Source organism: Agrilus planipennis, unplaced genomic scaffold (genome assembly GCF_000699045.2).
Source record: "Agrilus planipennis isolate EAB-ADULT unplaced genomic scaffold, Apla_2.0 scaffold1, whole genome shotgun sequence".
In the NCBI taxonomy this organism is placed as follows: Eukaryota; Metazoa; Arthropoda; class Insecta; order Coleoptera; family Buprestidae; genus Agrilus; species Agrilus planipennis.
In genome coordinates this window covers 2,557,096-2,575,750 of record NW_020442466.1, presented here as the reverse complement: position 1 = coordinate 2,575,750, position 18,655 = coordinate 2,557,096, and the positions used below count along the sequence as shown (strand labels likewise).

The following is an 18,655-nucleotide window of genomic DNA, read 5'->3' as shown; positions in this document are numbered from 1 at the left end:
GTTTTTTTGTGACCAGTAGATTTAAGAATGCATTTTTTAATTGTATACATGCCTCTATTTGTTGTGTTTTATTACGACACACGTGTTGGAGGGTCCTTCAAACTTTTTGTGTTTTCTTTGTAACTTTCTATCCTGATAAATTTCTACGAGTCTCAAGATAAAAATTGATATTATACAAATTTTAAGTGGATTACTTAATAATCGAATTCAGTTTTATACTTATACACGGAGAAAACTAAATTTTTATGGCAAAGAAAAAATTACAATTTTCGATTGTAAATGACTGAATTTGCCGTAGAAATAGTAGAATTTATTAGGTAACTTGTAATAATCTCAACTTTGACATGTTTCTTTAAAAATTATTTCAAGTTTCTTAAATATTACAATTAAATTTGTAATATCAACTAAAATATCTAGTAGATTTATATCTGCTGTTATTTTATTTTGACAAGTTCGGGTCCAAAAGATAATTTTTATTATTTTCGCTAACGGAGCAACGGAATAGTGAGGTAAATTGCAAATATTGCTCTAATATTTAAGTAAATTTTCCTATTTCATTTTCTCCGTGTTATCTCGGCCGCTTTCCATAAAAAAAAGCATTGCTATGACTCTCCCGTAAGCGGACACTCATGTACGGACACAACATTTTCGACAAAAATCACTTTTGAATGGACAACTCAAAAATAAATCGAATTATCTCCTTTTATTTGAGAGCTATAGGTAACATATCAGCCCTATTCAAAAGAAACACCTACAGTTGCCTAAACCACTATTTAGAACAAACAGAATAGCTCAAAACCCCAACGCCAAGACACGACACTGTAGTTGTTCGAAGCACTGTTCGGTAACAAAGTTACCTTCTTCAGGGACTGCAGTGTCATGTTTTGGCGTTGGGGTTTTGAGTTATTCTGTTTGTTCTACAACAACCCCAAAGCTTTTCCAATCTTCATATTTAAACCAATATGGTCGAATGAGTTCCCAGAAGTATTACAATCTCAACAGTTTTAAATACATACATACATACATAACAATCTTGTGATTGTTTTATTCTTTTAGTCGTTACCTATTCGATAGTGAATCAAACAATCGATAGCACCGAGATCATTTGTAAGGAAAATTTGACAAATGACACTACATCAATTCGTTTCTAAATAAATGCATATATTCCTTAAGCTACCTCACCTACAAGACGAATTTTACGTTTAATTTTCAGTTTAGAGTTTAATATAATATATTTTTGTTTCTTGCTCCTGTTTGTGAAAGTAAATATATACAAATGTACAATACATGCACACAGCTTTAAATGCTATCTAACTTAAATTTGAATTATCCCTTTCTTTTAAACGTAATGTGTAATATTATTATTTAAAATACATAAATAATAAATAACAGTATTAATATAAATATGTAAGTATGTTATAAGTATAAGTATTTTTCTTAACATAAATCTCCCTTAAGTGGAAATTTCTCTTGAGCAGACATTTTTCGTAATCCCGTCGAAGTCCGCTCATGAGAGATTCCACTCTAAGGAATCAGTGTCAATATGTACCTAAATATGTTAAATAATACAGCGGTTTAATTAGTACAAAAGAAACAGCATTTTCTGTAAGCATAAGTAATATTATAAATTGCTATTCTAAATGGAATTTTTGTTTTTAGTTTGTTTTGAATCAGTATACTTTTAATGATTAAACATTTTCCTTGCAATTTATAATTATTACAACAGCTAACCTCTAAATATTATAATGCGTTTTTATTATTTGTAAATTACCTTATTTCCATATTGCACTGTTACTGGCCCGTTCAATACTACTAATATATTTCCAGGCAACTGTGCTAAATTAAACGACTTTTCTTGATGACACATATCTGTGAAGGACACGAAAAAAATAGGCTTTTTTACTGTGTTATCGCATGACCTACGGCGTTTGTATAAATCCAACGTTGCCACTTTGTTCACTATCAAAAAGAAATAAATTATTGTTAGACAACGAATAAAACAGAAATGTAATACTGCAAAACTATTTTTATATCTAACACATCTGGAATATACGATAAATATCATAAAATGCCTTACCCATTTCTTAAGGGTTCCGTTTTTATAAGCAAAACTTTAATTATCTTGTTATCTCTGTATCTGACAAAACAAAAACAATTATACCATTCGTTTGGTTAAAAGACAATACCAGAAATTATCGTATCATAAAAATAATTTTAAAGTACGTACATATAACAACTTTTACAAGCAAATTTATAATTTGTTAGAATTGTATAGTTACACCAAGAATAATGCCAAAAATAAAGAAAAACGTTAGATCTATGTAATTATGGGGAGTGTAAATATAAATACATAATTTTTACACAGCAAAATCGGTGTAAAGCAAGTAAAAAAATAAGTTCGAAAATTTCCGATTGTAACAATATGATGTTGAAGCATAAAATATACCTATATTCAAATATAGATTCAAATGACAAAAAAAATAAACTGACCATTAACCACTAGTACTGCTATAGAGTCACTTCTCGCGCATGATCATCATCATCATCCTCATCAAGGAGTCGTCAGTCCTAAGACTGATAGCATCCCAACCTCCATTTTTTCTACCCTCAGCTAATCTTCGTATTTTCCTAAAACTAGGATATTCAACATTCCATTTGTGAACAGTAATTTAATAGAATGCCTATTAGCTCCTGTTTCTGTCTGAGAAGGTGTCCTATCTTGCCTGTTTCTTGTTGACTTCCACGCATCCTTTGTTTTCCTACTATTTCTAATACCTCATTATTTCTAACCTTCTCTATCCACTGTAAATTCATCATTCCCTTATGACACCACATGGATACTAGTACGTTCTGTTTATAGTCCTCCGAAACTTTCCCGTCCCTTATATGTGATTTTACTATCCTAAACATACGATCTCTAACCTTTTGGCATGGATATTTTAAAATTTCCGCCTGTATACCATCTATACCTAGAGGTATCTTAGCTCATCTACTTATTCCCACAATTTCTTCCTTCAATAATGTATCTGCTCCTGACCTACGTATAGGTTCTCTAAATATTCTTTTCATTTAACTGCCTTTTTCTCATTTGCTATCAAAATGTAACTTCTGCCTCGTTTCTTATATTATTACCTACTACTGTACTCTACATTCTATAAAGCTCCATTTCCTTATATTTCAAACATCAGCTGTTTAATCTGCATCAAACTTTTCTTTGATTTCTTTATACCTCATATCAATGTACTATTCCCTAGTCGTCTTAGACTTAATTATTTCCCGCTTTATCGCCTTACATCTTTTTTAACCTTCTTCGTGTAACCTGTTCCTGTATTTCTCTGTTCTGTTAATCCTACAATTTCGTTTATTATCTGGAGTTTCCTACTTTTGTTTTGTTTAAGACCTAATAGATCTCTCCTTACGAAATCTAGACATGTTTTAATGGCGCATAATAGCAAATAAAAATTCTAAATGACACTGTTCAAATTCTTTAAGAATTGTGCATTACAGTTTAAAGGATCTCCATGGTGATAAAGTTTACAACGTGGGCATAATCCAAAGTCGCATTACAGAAATAATAAGAGCACGTTATACTATAAGTAAATAATAGTAAATCTTACAATTCTCCTGCCTGTTCCCCAAGGCGTCAGTTTCGGAAACTTGGGAGGTTATTTTTCAGTCAAGTTGTTTGTTTGCTTCGAGCGGTTAACATTTGAATTGAATTTATATTTGATTTAGCTTGACTGAAAAGAAATTTTCGATTTATAGAATGGTAGAGTTGTCAGAAAGTAGAACGTAAGACGCCTACGTATCATGTCAATATTTGTTTTCTTGTCAGGCTTTTAATCTTGAGAAAATGATACAAATACGTTGAAGTAATAACGCTATACTAGGAATAAAGTAACGCAACTTGCTCAGAGCACGACTTTTTAAATAAATAATGAGTGAAATCATTAGATAAGGAATGGTCACTACGCAAGGGACAGGATCATCACTTTAAATCGTTGAAAAATATCAGGAATGTACGCAAAAGAAATTTTCTCCACTAAATTTTGATAGGAAATTGTTTCTGAGGTAATAAGAAAATTTTAATTTCATTAGGTAAGGGATTATCATCAGGCAAGGGACGGGGTCACCATCTTAATAAATCGTTAATAAATATGAGGAATGTGTGCAGAAGAAATTTGCCCCACTAATTCTGATAAGAAATTGTTTCTGATGTAATAATAAAACCTTAATTTCATAATCTTTACGTGGATGAAGAAGTTACATTAAATGTTTTCGTTTTCAATTAAAATCTAGACATTTAACATAGTCTTGGATTTAGGTCCAACAAGATGGCAAGCCGTGACTGGTCACTGGTCAAACAAAGTAAAATATGTATGAAACCCTACTTTTTATATTAATTGACTTATAAACCATTGCCAAAATATATTACAAATAGCCCAGTCATTTTATACAAAGAAAGATCAAACATCTAAAAAAATCTTAAAATTTTGGAGTTAGGCATTTTCTTTAGAGGATACCTAATCCTATTGGCCTAATACAAGAGTATATTAATCATAACTTTATTGACTGTTATTTGTTTTCGTTAATTTTCATTTAATTTTTGATCAAAAAACCCTTTATGGGCTTCCTCTATATTATTTTTAATGTTAATGTTGCTAAAATCAGTAGTACAAATCCATCAGATTCTTATTCGTCCAAGTATTATAAAAAATTGCTAATGAGTAACTAAATTACCTTCCATTTATTTAAAACAATTAACGAATTGCAAATCTATCAGAATCATTAGGCATCAAGAAACATCATCTGCGATTCATTTCTTTATCCGTTAAAACTGAATAATAGTAAGCGTTGAGTTTATAATCTATAAACACCCTATACAAAATGCAATTCTAATTAATTGAAAAGCTGATTAATTTTGACTTTACATTTCATTCGTATTTTACAATGGTCAATTTAAATAAAAAAGATCGACCGAAAACCCGTTGTTTAATATAAGTGCCTGCAAGTCCAGCGCAGCACACCGTTTCCGTTGAGCAAAAGGTGGACGTCGTTCTTTTTTTTTATTTTAATAGAATGTGACTAATCGGTGTAGTGCATGGACACACCTGGAATTGGATTTTCAATCCTATTGTAGAGCATCCACGACCGCGGCGTTCCGTCTGTCTGCATCATTCGGGAAACAATTTCACCCTTCGTTTGCCAAAATGTCGGATAAAACACTTTACCTTTACAAGCTGGACAAGCCATGACTTTTAATGGGCAATAAAATATAGCGAAAAACTTGCAAAAAGTGAAACATTAGAGTCGTAGCTCGACTAGAGATATACCGAGTGAAAATTAGGGATGAGCACAGACCAAGACCAAGACTGTGTTGGTCTTAGTGTTGCTCAAATATTTTTAGCATTTGGTCTTGGTTTTTTGGTTTAGTTTAGCGTATTTGGTCTTAGTCTTGCATATTCGGTCTTGATTTCAGTTTTAGTCTTGTTCATGCGGTCTTGATTTTAGTCTTGGTCTTGTTCGTTTGGTATTGGTCTCAATCTTGCAAAAATGCTTGTCACTGGTGAAAAAATACGATTTTACTATAAAATGAATGAGTGCTTCAAGATACTACCTTGTTATTAAAGACGATTATAATAATAATAGGTACCTTTTGGCTTACTTTACCCCGTCTTACGCGTGGGTATCCGTTATGGGATTGTAAATTCGAATCTCGGCAATCAATATCAGTTAGATATGTAGTATATGTATTTCTTATTAACCCTATACACAATTGTGAACTAACACAATTATTAGAAGATTAAATGGACTCAGTTCATAAGAAAAAAGATTACACATTGTGGAAAACACCCAACCGCAACAAAATGTGAATTTTTATTAAAGACCAGACTTTGTCAAATTTTATGTAAACTTCGTACAACATTTTTCACAGTACTGAAGGATCTATAAATCATACTTGGATAAGGACGATTTTTCTCATTTCAATTTTAGAAAAATAAGAATTATTTTTAAGACTTCTTGTTACGTTGTTAGACAATTTCCGAAGTAGTGAATTTTTGGTCCATATATCCGTTTAATTACAAAATGCAAATTTTATGAAATCAAAGCAGGTGTAACAATCATTCGTTTTATAATTTATGTCTTCATACTTTACGTGTTGGTCAGCAAGATACAATAATGATTCTGTCAACACTTTCACTCTCTCTTTCGCTTTCCATTAATCATTCGTTTATGCAAGGCATTTCGCTGCTTATCAGTTGTCTCTAGATTTATGGTACGGAAATGTTGACGACATACATATATATATATATATATAATTTACCTGAAGATCAGGTACGTACCTAGTTGATGGTTTTGATTGCATAGAGAGACAATAGATTCTTTTGAATGTAACTCAAGAAACAAGGAAATCATAAATTTAGTTTTCAGACAAATTATTACATACAAAATTTAAATGAGACTTACCTCTTACCTTTTGTAGCTGATGTTGTTTACTATAGTGCAAGTTAGAATCAATTGGAAACTGAAACAAAAAAAAAGTCGTAAGTTCAACATTTTACTTCAGTGTAGATATGTTTCGAGCACGGTGTTGTACGGGTACGAAACATGGACAGTGGACGCGGCGGAAAAGAAAAGGTTAGAAGCATTCGAAATGTGGTGTTACAAGCGAATCATGAGGATAACGTGGATAGAAAAGGTTATAAATGAAGAGGCATTAGAAAGAATAGGAGAACAGAGGACTCTATGTAAGTCAATAAGAAATAGACGAGATAGGTTGGTAGGACACCTTCTTAGGCATGAAGGTCTAGTCAGAGACATATTAGAGGCAGAAACAGGAGTTAGGAGGGGTAGAGGNCACGATAATCGTAAAACATTAAAACAATGAAACAGCTTTCAACTTTGATTTGTTAATTTCCAAAATCAGTCCCCACATACCATTAAATAAAGAAACTAACACATCTCCTAGTTAAACAAGGTTAATAAAGTTTATTCCAACACGTTCACCGAATTATGTATTTTTGTTTGTACGACATAAAAAGAAAAATTATCAACAAAGAAATGAGTAATTTATAGGTATGCTCGGTAAACAGTTTATCGCATCCGGATGTGCATCACTATGTGCACTACTGCAACAATGAGCTTCTCAGCAGTCGTCGAAGGTACTGATGAGTGCCAAGCGCTTTAATGTGCGATTTTATTGTCGTTGTTTTGCTACTAAACGATCTCTATTTTAATAGTCGTCGTGACGATAACCCGCTGTTTATGATAACCCTCTCTGGAAGCATGCACCTACATACACATTAGATGGTAGGTACCTGCAATAACTATTAATATATTCATACAAGAGATGCGCATATTAGAAGTTATTTCTATTTAAAATACAAATATACAAAATCTAAAATATATAATTTTCATTTTAAGCATGTGGTACATAGGAGTAAGATTTTTTTGGTATTATTCTATTTACGATGTTGTTGTAATTGTATTTAACAAGAACTATTTAATTCTTTTAAGCTCATGAAAACTTGTACACTTAACATGGAGTACGGTCCTGACAAAAATCGTCACCCTAGACAAAAATTTTCAGTCTCTCTCTAGTCTCTCGGAGTCTTTCAGCGTCTCTGAGAGCGTCTCTCACAGTCTTTCACAGTCTCTCAGTTACTGCCTCGGTGTTTTTATGGATCCCTCAGTCTCTGTATGAGAGAATCGAACGATGTCTATCGAGACACCACTTATTGAGAGATTCGAGTCTCTCGTTCAGAGATTCGAGTCTCTCGTTTAGAGACTGATACGAAATGAGGAACTCTCTAGGAGCGACTCGAATCTCTCGTTCAGAGACGCTAAACAGTGTTTTTGCGAGTCTCTCTCATGGACACCAGAGTGACGGAGAGTCGAGTCTCGCTTTCAGAGACTCTGAGAGACTGAACATTTTTATCTCGGGTAAATTTCTATATTTAAAATAATTTATAAGTTTCATTGTTTATTCGTTGGCGAGATCATCATAAAACTCAAGCTGTAATTCTAGATTCAGGTTCAAATGTCGAATTCGTAAATTAAAATAATATCAAACGACTGTCAGACTGTACCTCTTATCTCACCCGAAGGACCAGTCTAAAAGGTCTCGGCGAACAGGTTCTAAATAATAATTATTTTGCTTTTAGTGGGCCACGCGAGTGTGCTTTGCACCTGTCCTCAATAATTATCCGCATTCGCTAATTACAAGGGTCCTTTCTTCCTAATGGGACGTAGTCGTCGCCGCGCACGGACTGCTACGATAGCTGTGCGGCTATGCCGAAGTACCGCCGACTAAAACCGCGGTTCCCGGTGTGCTTATAAGTACTCTCTGCTTCAACTCGGACCCGTCCGTCGCCGACGAATGCTCGAGGGGGTGCGGAATCAGATAAAGATAATTAACACAACAAATGCACATATCTGACCGTAATCTAATGAAGGGACCGCATCGGTAATAATTTACTAACGGACGGGACGGAACGTTGCGTTGTAATGAAGCCGTAGAACCTACGTCTTAAATCGCCATGCTCCGACTTAATTGTAATATCCACGAAATAAACAAAAGGAATTGATTGGTTCGATTTGAGAATTAATGTACCTATTATTGCAAGTATTGTAAGCATTATGATCCTATAATAAAATAGCCTTTTGCCTGAGGCTTCGTTCATTTGTCTGTTATTAAGTTACAAGCATCCGTGCATCCTTCAGGAAATCCCATTTTATTTGTATTAAAAGACTTGTCTATGATCAGATGGAGATGGCGATCCCATCAACTCGAGTACCCGAGATGACTTACTAGTGTCGGAGTACAGGTAATTCGACCGGGAGGGGGACTTGTTTCTCAAACCTTCGACCAGTGATGGAGACTGGAACTATGGGAGGTCCGAGCAGCCTGGAGGCTAGATTGTTGGTGGTTATGGTTAGAACCTGCATCCTGGAGGAAGGGATATCCTGCTCGGGTATATACTAAACCTGCTAAGCCTGGTACGAGCTAAAGAGATTTTGCTTACCCACCTAGATCCAAGATAAAACTGACAGCAATGGTTTCCGCATCCATGTGGTGATTGAGCAAATCTAAATCCTTCAATCCCTAGACAAAAATTTTCAGTCTCTCTTCAGTCTCTCAGAGTCTTTCAGCGTCTCTAAGAGCGTCTTTCACAGTCTCTCAGTTATTGCCCAGGTGTTTTTATAGATCTCCCACAAACTCTGTATGAGACGATAAAATTGTTAATTCAGAGATTCGGGTCTCTCACAGAGAGACTGATTGAATAAATCTGAAAAATTGAGAGACTCGAGTCTCTCGTAGAAAGACTGGGATCTCTGAAATATGTTGAACTTTTAAACATGCCTGTCGAGACACCACTTATTGAGAGATTCGAGTCTGTCGTTCAGAGACTGGATACGAAATGAGGATCTCTCTATGAACGACTCGAGTCTTTCGTTCAGAGACTCTAAACAGTTTTTTTGACAGTCTCTCTCAGTGACACCAGAGAGACCCGATGAGAGACGGAGACTCGAGTCTCGCTTTCAAAGACTCTGACAGACTGAACATTTTATCTCGGGATGCGCCATGGTTAGTAAAACACAAGGTAGGAATCTAAATAAAACAGGAGCAACCCCCCAGTTATGACGATAGGTTGAATTCTGTGAAAGTGTGGACTACTGTTGTTAAACTTTCAAGAAATTTACAGTCTTATTTTGTCGAACGACTTGTACCTTCATTAATAAGGACTGTCTAAATTTTAGTAAGCCTTATTTCTTGATTGAGTTTATCTTTGCAGCTGAGTTTCAACAAATGTGTTAAAAAGCGTTAACCTTCATGATGATATTTTATTTAGATACCTGATAGGTCTAGAAGACAGAAGCGTGAAAGCCTGGTTGGACACATATTAGAATCAAGAAGTTCCCAAATAATTAAATATTTAGCTTGCTTCGTCTGGAGGTGCTATATGATGATAACGAAGTTTTCTCTTTAAACGTTGTGGACAAATGACTTTATGATATTATCGTAATTAAACATACATTTACACACAGGAAGGCAGGAATATTTATACTGAACGTATGCTTTTGGAAAGCAATATTTAAAAATTAGACCCCTTTTTGCAAAACTGTAGTTGATGGTTATAAGCATTAGTTTGAAAATCAGAAATATATGGTAGGCAAAAAATTTACAATAATAAAGTTTATTTTGTTTCTCAATAACTTTGCGAATGACACCGAAAGGAAAACGATTTTAAAAATGATTTTAGTAGAGAAATAATGCGTTACTTCATGTGTATCTATAAAATGGTTTAAAATTTCCCACAAACAAAGAAACATACGCCGCATGTTAATCTCCTGTTTTTTCAAGGAGAGCTATCCTAGAATGCTTGAGAATAAGTACGTTACATGTACGTGAAGTTTATAATAAATGTAAAAGACGGAAAACACGTAGAAAACATTTGTAAGCAAGGAAAAGGTTTTTTATTTTTATTTTTTTGCGGACTGTATGCAACTTGTTTGAAGTACAGATTTCTTTGTGTCTTTGTTTCTGCAGAAAACAACCTTTTGAATATTAAGTAGCTTCTATTATTTTAAACTGTAGCATGTATGTAACAGGTATTTTTTATTAATGTTGAAAAAATAAGAGGAGTTTTCTTGGCTGCGCATAGGTTTAATTGATAATACACTAACAGTCGCTTGCGGCTTTGTCCTGTCGAAAGTTTATTTTATCGCAAACCCCCATTTTACACCTTTAGTAGTATTTTGGAAACTCATTATTCATGAATTATATCCCTTTTTTCTTTTAAAATAAACTGCATTAAAAATTATTGAAGGGTTGGTGGGGGTTTAGAGAAGTTAAAATGTGGGATTACGTGTATTTTTGGATAAGAAACTCGAAAAACAAATTGTTGAAAAATTAAAAAAAAAAGTTTTAGATCATCAAAACTATCCTACATTTTAAATCATTTTAAATTGGAACCAACCACACAAGCACATTTACAAAATTCATTGAAATCGGTTGAGTGATTTCGGAAATTATCTTATTATTACTAGGTTGTTATTCATTATTTTGTTAGACATCACAAGCAAATGTGGTTTAAATATAATAAATAATTGTAATTTAACTAGTTACTATAGACTTTAGCATTCTGTTATTTTATAAATACAAACTGACTTCATTCTTCCTCTTGTGGTATACATTTTTATTGATGGCGTTGAAACTCCATTATTAATAAGGACTTAGATTACACATGTATTAAAAAATCATAACCAGATTGTAAATTGATCATGTTATAAAATAGTCGACCATTTTGAGGAATAGTAACATATTCTGGAATAAAATAATTCGAAGTGGTCTGTATTCTGTTTAAACTGCCAGAAGCGGATCGCGATTTCGACCTTTTCGGATCTCATCAGCGTGTCGCAGGCAGCCCGACAGAACACAGACCAACTTTTACCTGGTGTCTTAACAGCGCGTTTTAGAAAATACCACAAATGGCGCGGTAAACGCCATCTGTAGTACGTTGCTACATTTTAGGATTACGTATGCTCCAAGAAGGTCCATTTAAATGTATGGATATCTACTTGCTGAAACGAATTGTTGGAGCATACGTAATCCTAAAATGTAGCACCGAACTATAGATGACGTTTACCGCGCCATTTGTGGTATTTTCTAAACAACATCAATGAATAGAGATATTTTGACGATATAACAATAACCAAATACACGGCTATTTCATGATATGGTCAATTAGCAACTAAGAATTTTATTTGTGAAACTTTCATATTATAATAGTTAGTAAAATAAGTTCCAAAGAGGACCATGACATTTATATGCTTTTGCTTCCAGCATCTCATCAAAAACAGTGTTCCTATATACTCGTATTTTATGTCAATAAAGTCGTTGCCCGAAGCTGATATCCGATGAAAGATTGACAAAGGAAGTTGATTAACATATTCGGGCCTCTTAACGAACTACAAAGTCAATTGGAAGTCTCTTTCGGCTCCAAAAAATCTCTGGGGATGAAACTGAATTAGCATCTTTTGTCCCTTGTCAGCCACCGAGACATTTCAACAACTTCTTAATAAACGCCTTCAAAATGAATATTCAAACAGAGAGAGCAGGCAATTATACTAAAAGAAAGTTAATTGGATGTCTTTCTTTGAATTAAGAAAGTAAGGGTGCATTTTAAATGTATATTTATATACGTATATCCACCAAGCCATACTTTTATTTAATATCGATTCTTGCGGAAACAGAAGAGAAAATTGTCTGAATAATTCTTTGAGTTCCATTTTTTTCTAAATAATTTCAACTTGAGAAGAAAAATTATAAAAGTTCTGCCGCGCTATTCTCAGTTATTTACATATTTATTTATCGTTATCATCCGCGATCCTTTATCTTCGACTTTGATTATTTATCCGTGGTTCAAAATTTGACACGAAAATAATTCTAACTTTCCTGTTCCTTTTACTTCATCAAGCGATTGTTCTGCCTTTATTATCTTTTCGAGTTAAAAAGTTATAATTACTTGTACGTTATCTCGTTTTAGTCACTTCGGTTGATTTAATTTTATAGGTTTTGTGGGAGCAAATAGATATTAATGAAAGGTTCTTTACAAGCTTTCTAAAGCATATAATGACGTCGGCATCGCAATAATATGGTATTAAAATCAATATGGATGACGTGCGTGAATTGTGAAAGATATTAAGATTTTATTTGAGTAAATGTCAGTATAGATTAAATTACTTTGCCGCTAGAAAAGGTGATTATAAGTAAAGCAAAAGTTTGAAATGATGAATGTCGATTTTCATTTTACACTGTACTAATTGGGACATTTGATGTCTGTATGAGAAAACCAACCAACAGCACTGTGGTCGGTGATCTGTTGAAATCGGCGAATTCTGTGGTTCCCATCAGTACGCCGTAGACAGGACAACAAAACATCAATAAATTTACTTGCTGCTATAGTTGGAACAATCAAAATTGACAAACTCCGCAATAAATTATCTGTGAGACGTATATTCCTTCTTGTTTCCCCTGGAACTGTAGTCATTTGTTGCGTTTTAAACACGCCCTTGATAAGTTAGGAAAAGCTTCATGAGTAGTACATATAAAGTAAAAAGAAATAACCCCATAATAGTAAGCGGTGCAGCGGTTAGAGGTTGCATAGGTAGGCAAAAGATCAGGGTCGGCTTTATAACTGCCTGTTTGGAATTATATCTGTAAACAAGCGTGTTTTCTTTCCTAAATTCCACAGAATGTTGAATTTTATTTAAAGTCCTATGCTGGCAACATACTCCAATTGTGCCTGTCTGCATCTTTTTCCAATACACATTAAGTGGTGTAATGGTATTTCCTTTTCTTTATTAGTGTCCGCTGCAATTGCTACCTGACATCTCTTTTCTATGCTTACGATATTCCCTGCAACGTCTGTCGTGAGTAAAAGTAGGCGCTCTGTTAGCAACTTCTCTAGTTAGTAAGTTAAAAGAAGTACTTAAATGCGACAGTTTTATTGCGGGATATCCCAATTTTGAACGTCCCAACTATATCATTAAACTAATATACTTCGTTTACTTTCTGTAGCGATGTGACCTTCAGTTTGACCGGCGCAACGTAGAAAAGAACAGCATTAGACCAGAAAAGGAAGGAGACAACTCTCGGCCAAACTCTTAACCGGTGAGGAGCGTGTAATACGTACAGTACTGCACGGAAAAATTGACCATTTTATCCACTACAATTCCATTGCTCAAATGTGCTGTTGTTGGTACCATTTTCTACTTTAAATATCAAAGAGATGTTTATTTATATTTGAAGACATATTAACGGCTTTAACGCTTATTTTCGACTCGCACTACTATTCATGATTTTACTATTTTTTATAGACTTATCATATACATTTATGTGCTTGTCTACGGTAATTAATTAAACCAGGGAACTTTCAAATTGAGAGACTGTGTGCATGTGTTTTTGTTGAAGTGCAACATTTATGAGTAATGGCTCTTAAGTTAGGAATGAAATCGTCGCGACATTAAAGGTCGACGGGATAGCCCCGGAGTGTTTGTTCTGCAAAATTGGAAATTAAAATTTATTGCACCTGAATTGCGCCGCACGAGAATGATAAATGCGAGCACCGAGTCATTACGGCCATTAATTTAACTGTAAAATTGCATCGGACTCGATTCTACTGAACTGCAAAGGTAGTCGTGTTTTTGTGTCGTCACTGGCTAATGTTCGGTCCCGTTATAATGCCTTCTTCTTATTGCAAAACCGTTACGCATTAATTCAGGAAAAAGTTGAAGACAAGGGACAGTCCTACCGGAGCCAGATCACGGATTAATGCTCCTATTTACATTAATTAGTCTAATTAAGTTTCGTATGAAAGGCTGTCACTGGCGGCATTGTTTGAAAATTCGGGTTTGATAGCTATCCCACGGGACAAGCTTCTCTGATTGGTATCCTCAAGGATTATGACGGGAGCGCAGAATCCATTGCTGAGTATCAGCACAACATGGGAAGCCGCAGGAATCTACATCTAAACCTTCGTCGTCATCCTTGAGGATGTCAACTAAAGGCACTGAAGAAACGATTCTATCTTGAAGGAGAGGGATCAAATCTTGGATGATGGCCATAAAATCTAAACATCGAATCCTCTAAATTTTATTTCCTATTTGAGTTAGAAGGTTAAATTTTTGAGCGGGACTTTTCGAAAAGTTGTTAATTTATAAGGACTTCGATCTTTTCAATTTTAAACTGAAACCCCTTCTAATGAAACTCCCGCCTATCGTAAGTGAAACAATTACAACCATAGCTTCTATAGTGAAGGAAAATATTTCATATTCCACTCAATGAAAATAAAAAATATTGAGACACTTTGAATTTTTGTAGGGATAGGCATTGGTAAATCAATTCTTATAAATGGTACTGGTGCGTAAAACCAGGAACCGAGCGGCATGGCCTAGAGGTCTAGACCATTGCTTAGCATTCGGGAGGACGCCGGTTCGATTCCGGGTCCGTCTGTCTTGGTCCAAGTTTTTCTGTGGTTTCCTTGGATCACTTAGGCAAATGCTGAGGCAGTAATATTCCACAGATAATCTTTCACTCTCTTCTGTCTCCATTTCGTCCGTCTCAACTTTCTCACCCGAACCACCACCCACCCATTCCCACGATTCCTGAAAGCAGGCTGAAGAGGGCCTTCCGCCCTACCTTCCGGCGTAGTCCGGAGGGACTGCCCGCCCACCAGCATTACTGGCTGGTGGGAATGAAACACCCACAAGTTAAAAGTTACAGTTTAAAACCAGGGACCCACCTTCGATTCCCGCAGCGAGGGAGTAATAGCGGCAACAATTTTTCCTCATTGATTTGAGGTTATCTAAGGTATTGAGGTAAAGTTAATTTAAAAAATCAATTCATTAATGTAACTACAAAAAATATTGAGTTGGATCTTATCTTTATTTGTTATTTTAGCGACGCGACGGTAATCAAGTTGAAAGGATTGTGAATTTTCTAGATCAGTCAACTGTCAGAAATTTTTCACTTTTAGATGCTAAATTTCATGGCAGTCATTTCTGTATTACTATTGGAAACGATTATTTAAAGTATTAATGGTAGATATAAAGTATATCATTTCCGTTATTTTTAAGTGATTAAACGTTGTGTTCGTGAACCTTCGATTGCTCAAGTAATAATTTAATGTTATTCGTATTCTGATTTCCGGTCATAGTTCGGTTCCACGGCTCGTTCCAGTCTAATTCGGTCTGTTTTCGGGGCCGAAGGAAATGATTAAATTTGGTGAATTGTCGAGCGAATAAATTAGGAAAGAGAGAAAAGTAGAAAGCACAAGTTACATAGAGAGATAGAGATAAGAGGGAGAGAGAAGGCGATCCCCTCGGCTAATATTTGTTCTGTAAGTGAAGCTAGCGGCGAAGCATTTGCCGCTGACGATTCTCACACACTTAGTTCGTACAACAGGTAGCTCGTTCGAGATGAAATTTAAATTAGGAAACGCTCCTGCCATTATTCGGAATTGTTTCAACCTCGTCTTCACCAATTTTCGTCCAAACTTCTCAGTATGAAACGTTTATCCACTGAATAAATAGAGAAATGTATCTCGGAAGACTCATGACAAGGAGGCTGTCCGACTAGAGCTGTCTACTTACCAATACTAATACTAATGTGGAAAATAGTCCAGGAAACATAGCTTAAAATAGTACATAATCTCGCAATTTTTTCAAAATGCATCGCTTTGCATGGAAATTTGGGATTAAACTTAACTTACCCTCAATTTCAAAATCTATAGTATGGCGATGGGCGCTCTTCATTTTTTAGTGGTAAAGGCTACCCATTTTTGATAAAACCTATAAAACTTTATATCAAATGTTAGGGTGAGTAAAATTTGTAGGTTTTTACAGGAGCTACAAGGCTATTTACAGTCCCTTTAAAACTGTTACTTTTAAAAGGAGATGAACTTAAAGAAGTCAAAAAGGTAGATTTAAACGTTTATATCACACTTAATTTTTGTCGTACAGAAAATTTCCGGTGAATAGAATGTTTAAAATTAGGAAAGCTACAATATGATACTGAGGCATTTTTTACGTATCACCAGTAGTTTTGGAGTTATTTTGAAGAGAAGGACGTTTTTCACAGATAGGGTGGTAACTACTCCCAGAACGAAAGCGCCGTTTGTCATAATATAGATTTTGATCCTTAGGCTATTCCCTATCTACAGACAAAATTTCAAGTTAATCGATTCATTTAGAGAAAATTGCGAGGTCAAAACCTACACGTTTCCTGGACTAAAAGTATTGGATAATTTAAATGAAGAGGAATATTTTCTAAATTATGAAGACTTAGCTCAGGATAGGAAAGGGTGGAGGTACGTGTCTAACCAGTCTTAGGACTGACGACCTTATGATGATGATGATGAAGACTTATTGAACAAATGGATAAAAGTATGACATCAGAATGTAACAAAAATTGGTACATATTTAAAAATTCTGATGAACACCAACACAAAAGTGTTTGTAGGCTATGTGAAACTATGTTTTTAATGCTTTAATGTTTAACACAATACAATTTACTGGTAAACGAACACTCAAAATGATTTACAACGATACAAAGTACCAAAATTGTAATATCTATAACTGTTATTAGACTACTTAAATTTGAATAATCACTAATTTTTGCTCTGAACAAACATGTATAAGTTTTCTGCATTTAAAACATCAAAACTATTGCAGAAATTTTCCAAATGCAGGTAGAGTATCGACATCTATTGGACATTTCTCTGTATTTTAATATTACATCAACTAACATATTAGGGGTTTCTTGGGTTTGGCCAGTACTTTATCGAGCCCGTCTACGGCGTGCTGATGAGAACCGGTAATTTCGATAAATTTCTGATCAGTAACTTAAGCGTCTTGAAATTACTTCAGACCTTTAAATTCAATGTTGCTCAGTTAAATGTGATGCTATTTCAATGAGTGTTTTCGAAATAATCCCACCTTACTTTTTCGAAAAGGAAATTTAAGTTAAATATTAATAATGCGATCGCATATTTTTGTATACACCATTTTTTCGATTATCTAAAGTTCAATAGTAAACTGTAAAGAACAACAGAACACGTTCAATCAATTACCTTTCGATAATATCTTTTCTTTGTCCAATTTCACACCTTAATCGAAATAGCAGTATAAGCGATATGATGGTTCCTTGTTTGTTTCTTTTGTTATTTTCTGTAAGGTAGACACGTGTTAATGTTATTACGGCGATTGTATTCGATTAACAAAAGTTTAATGAACACGTTTCAAAATCAATCGATCATAAATATAACAATTTTCGCTTAAGCTTAAGACGGTTAGCAGATCTTTAAATACAGACTTACAAGTTAACCAATCAATTTCTTCATTATATTTTGATCGATTGGAATAGGTATTTACACATATGTAAAATAAAATATTACAATTATACATATACCATAATACATTCATTGTATTGTAACAATCTCAAACTAATGAAATTTTAAATTGCGAAATATGAACGACTTCTCTTACAGGAAATGGAGTAGAGTGCAATATTCTGATGGTGAGATTCTCAAATTACTGCAACTGTGCTCATGTACAGAACTAGGAAGATTTCAAGTACTTTTTGTGTTTGAAAATGTGCTTCCAGCCCTTTCAGGGCTCAGAAGCAGTGTAATTCAAGCCCATTCATAAACATGTACTTGGGGAGTGGTAAGTGGATTATTTTATGAAAGTTCATTGTAATTTGTTATTCAAAAAGGCTTCAAGCTTCTTCAAAATGTTTGAAGCACTTGTAATGTGTTGAGGGATTTGAGTCCAACTGCTTTTGAATTACTTAATTGGTAATTTGTAGTCCTTGGGGCTTTAAGGGTTAAAACACTTTAAGTAACAGGTCAATTGAAAAGTCCCCGGCCTAAAATAGTAAAACACATTTTTTTTGCAAAATTCGTTTTTTTATTCAACATAATTCCCTTCATGGGTGATACACTGATTATAGCGATCCTCCAACTTTTCGATACCATTTTTGTAGTACGATTTGTCCTTTGCTTCAAAATAGGCCTCAGTTTCGGCGATCACCTCTTCATTCGACGAAAATTTTTTCCCAACGAGCATTCTTTTGAGATCTGAGAACAGG

At 34.5% G+C, this 18,655-nt stretch overlaps 1 long non-coding RNA gene across 1 annotated transcript in view; it reads right to left on the bottom strand.

The window, feature by feature from the left end:
* Positions 1 to 1,902: 1,902 nt before the first annotated feature.
* The window catches only part of LOC108733261, a 75,490-nt gene continuing 58,737 nt past the window's right edge, over positions 1,903 to 18,655 (bottom strand). Inside the window, exons 3-4 of the long non-coding RNA XR_001937209.1 lie at positions 6,469 to 6,526; positions 1,903 to 1,959 (exon numbers count right to left, since the gene is read on the bottom strand). This is a non-coding gene — a long non-coding RNA (uncharacterized LOC108733261). The remainder of the gene's footprint in view (positions 1,960 to 6,468; positions 6,527 to 18,655) is intronic.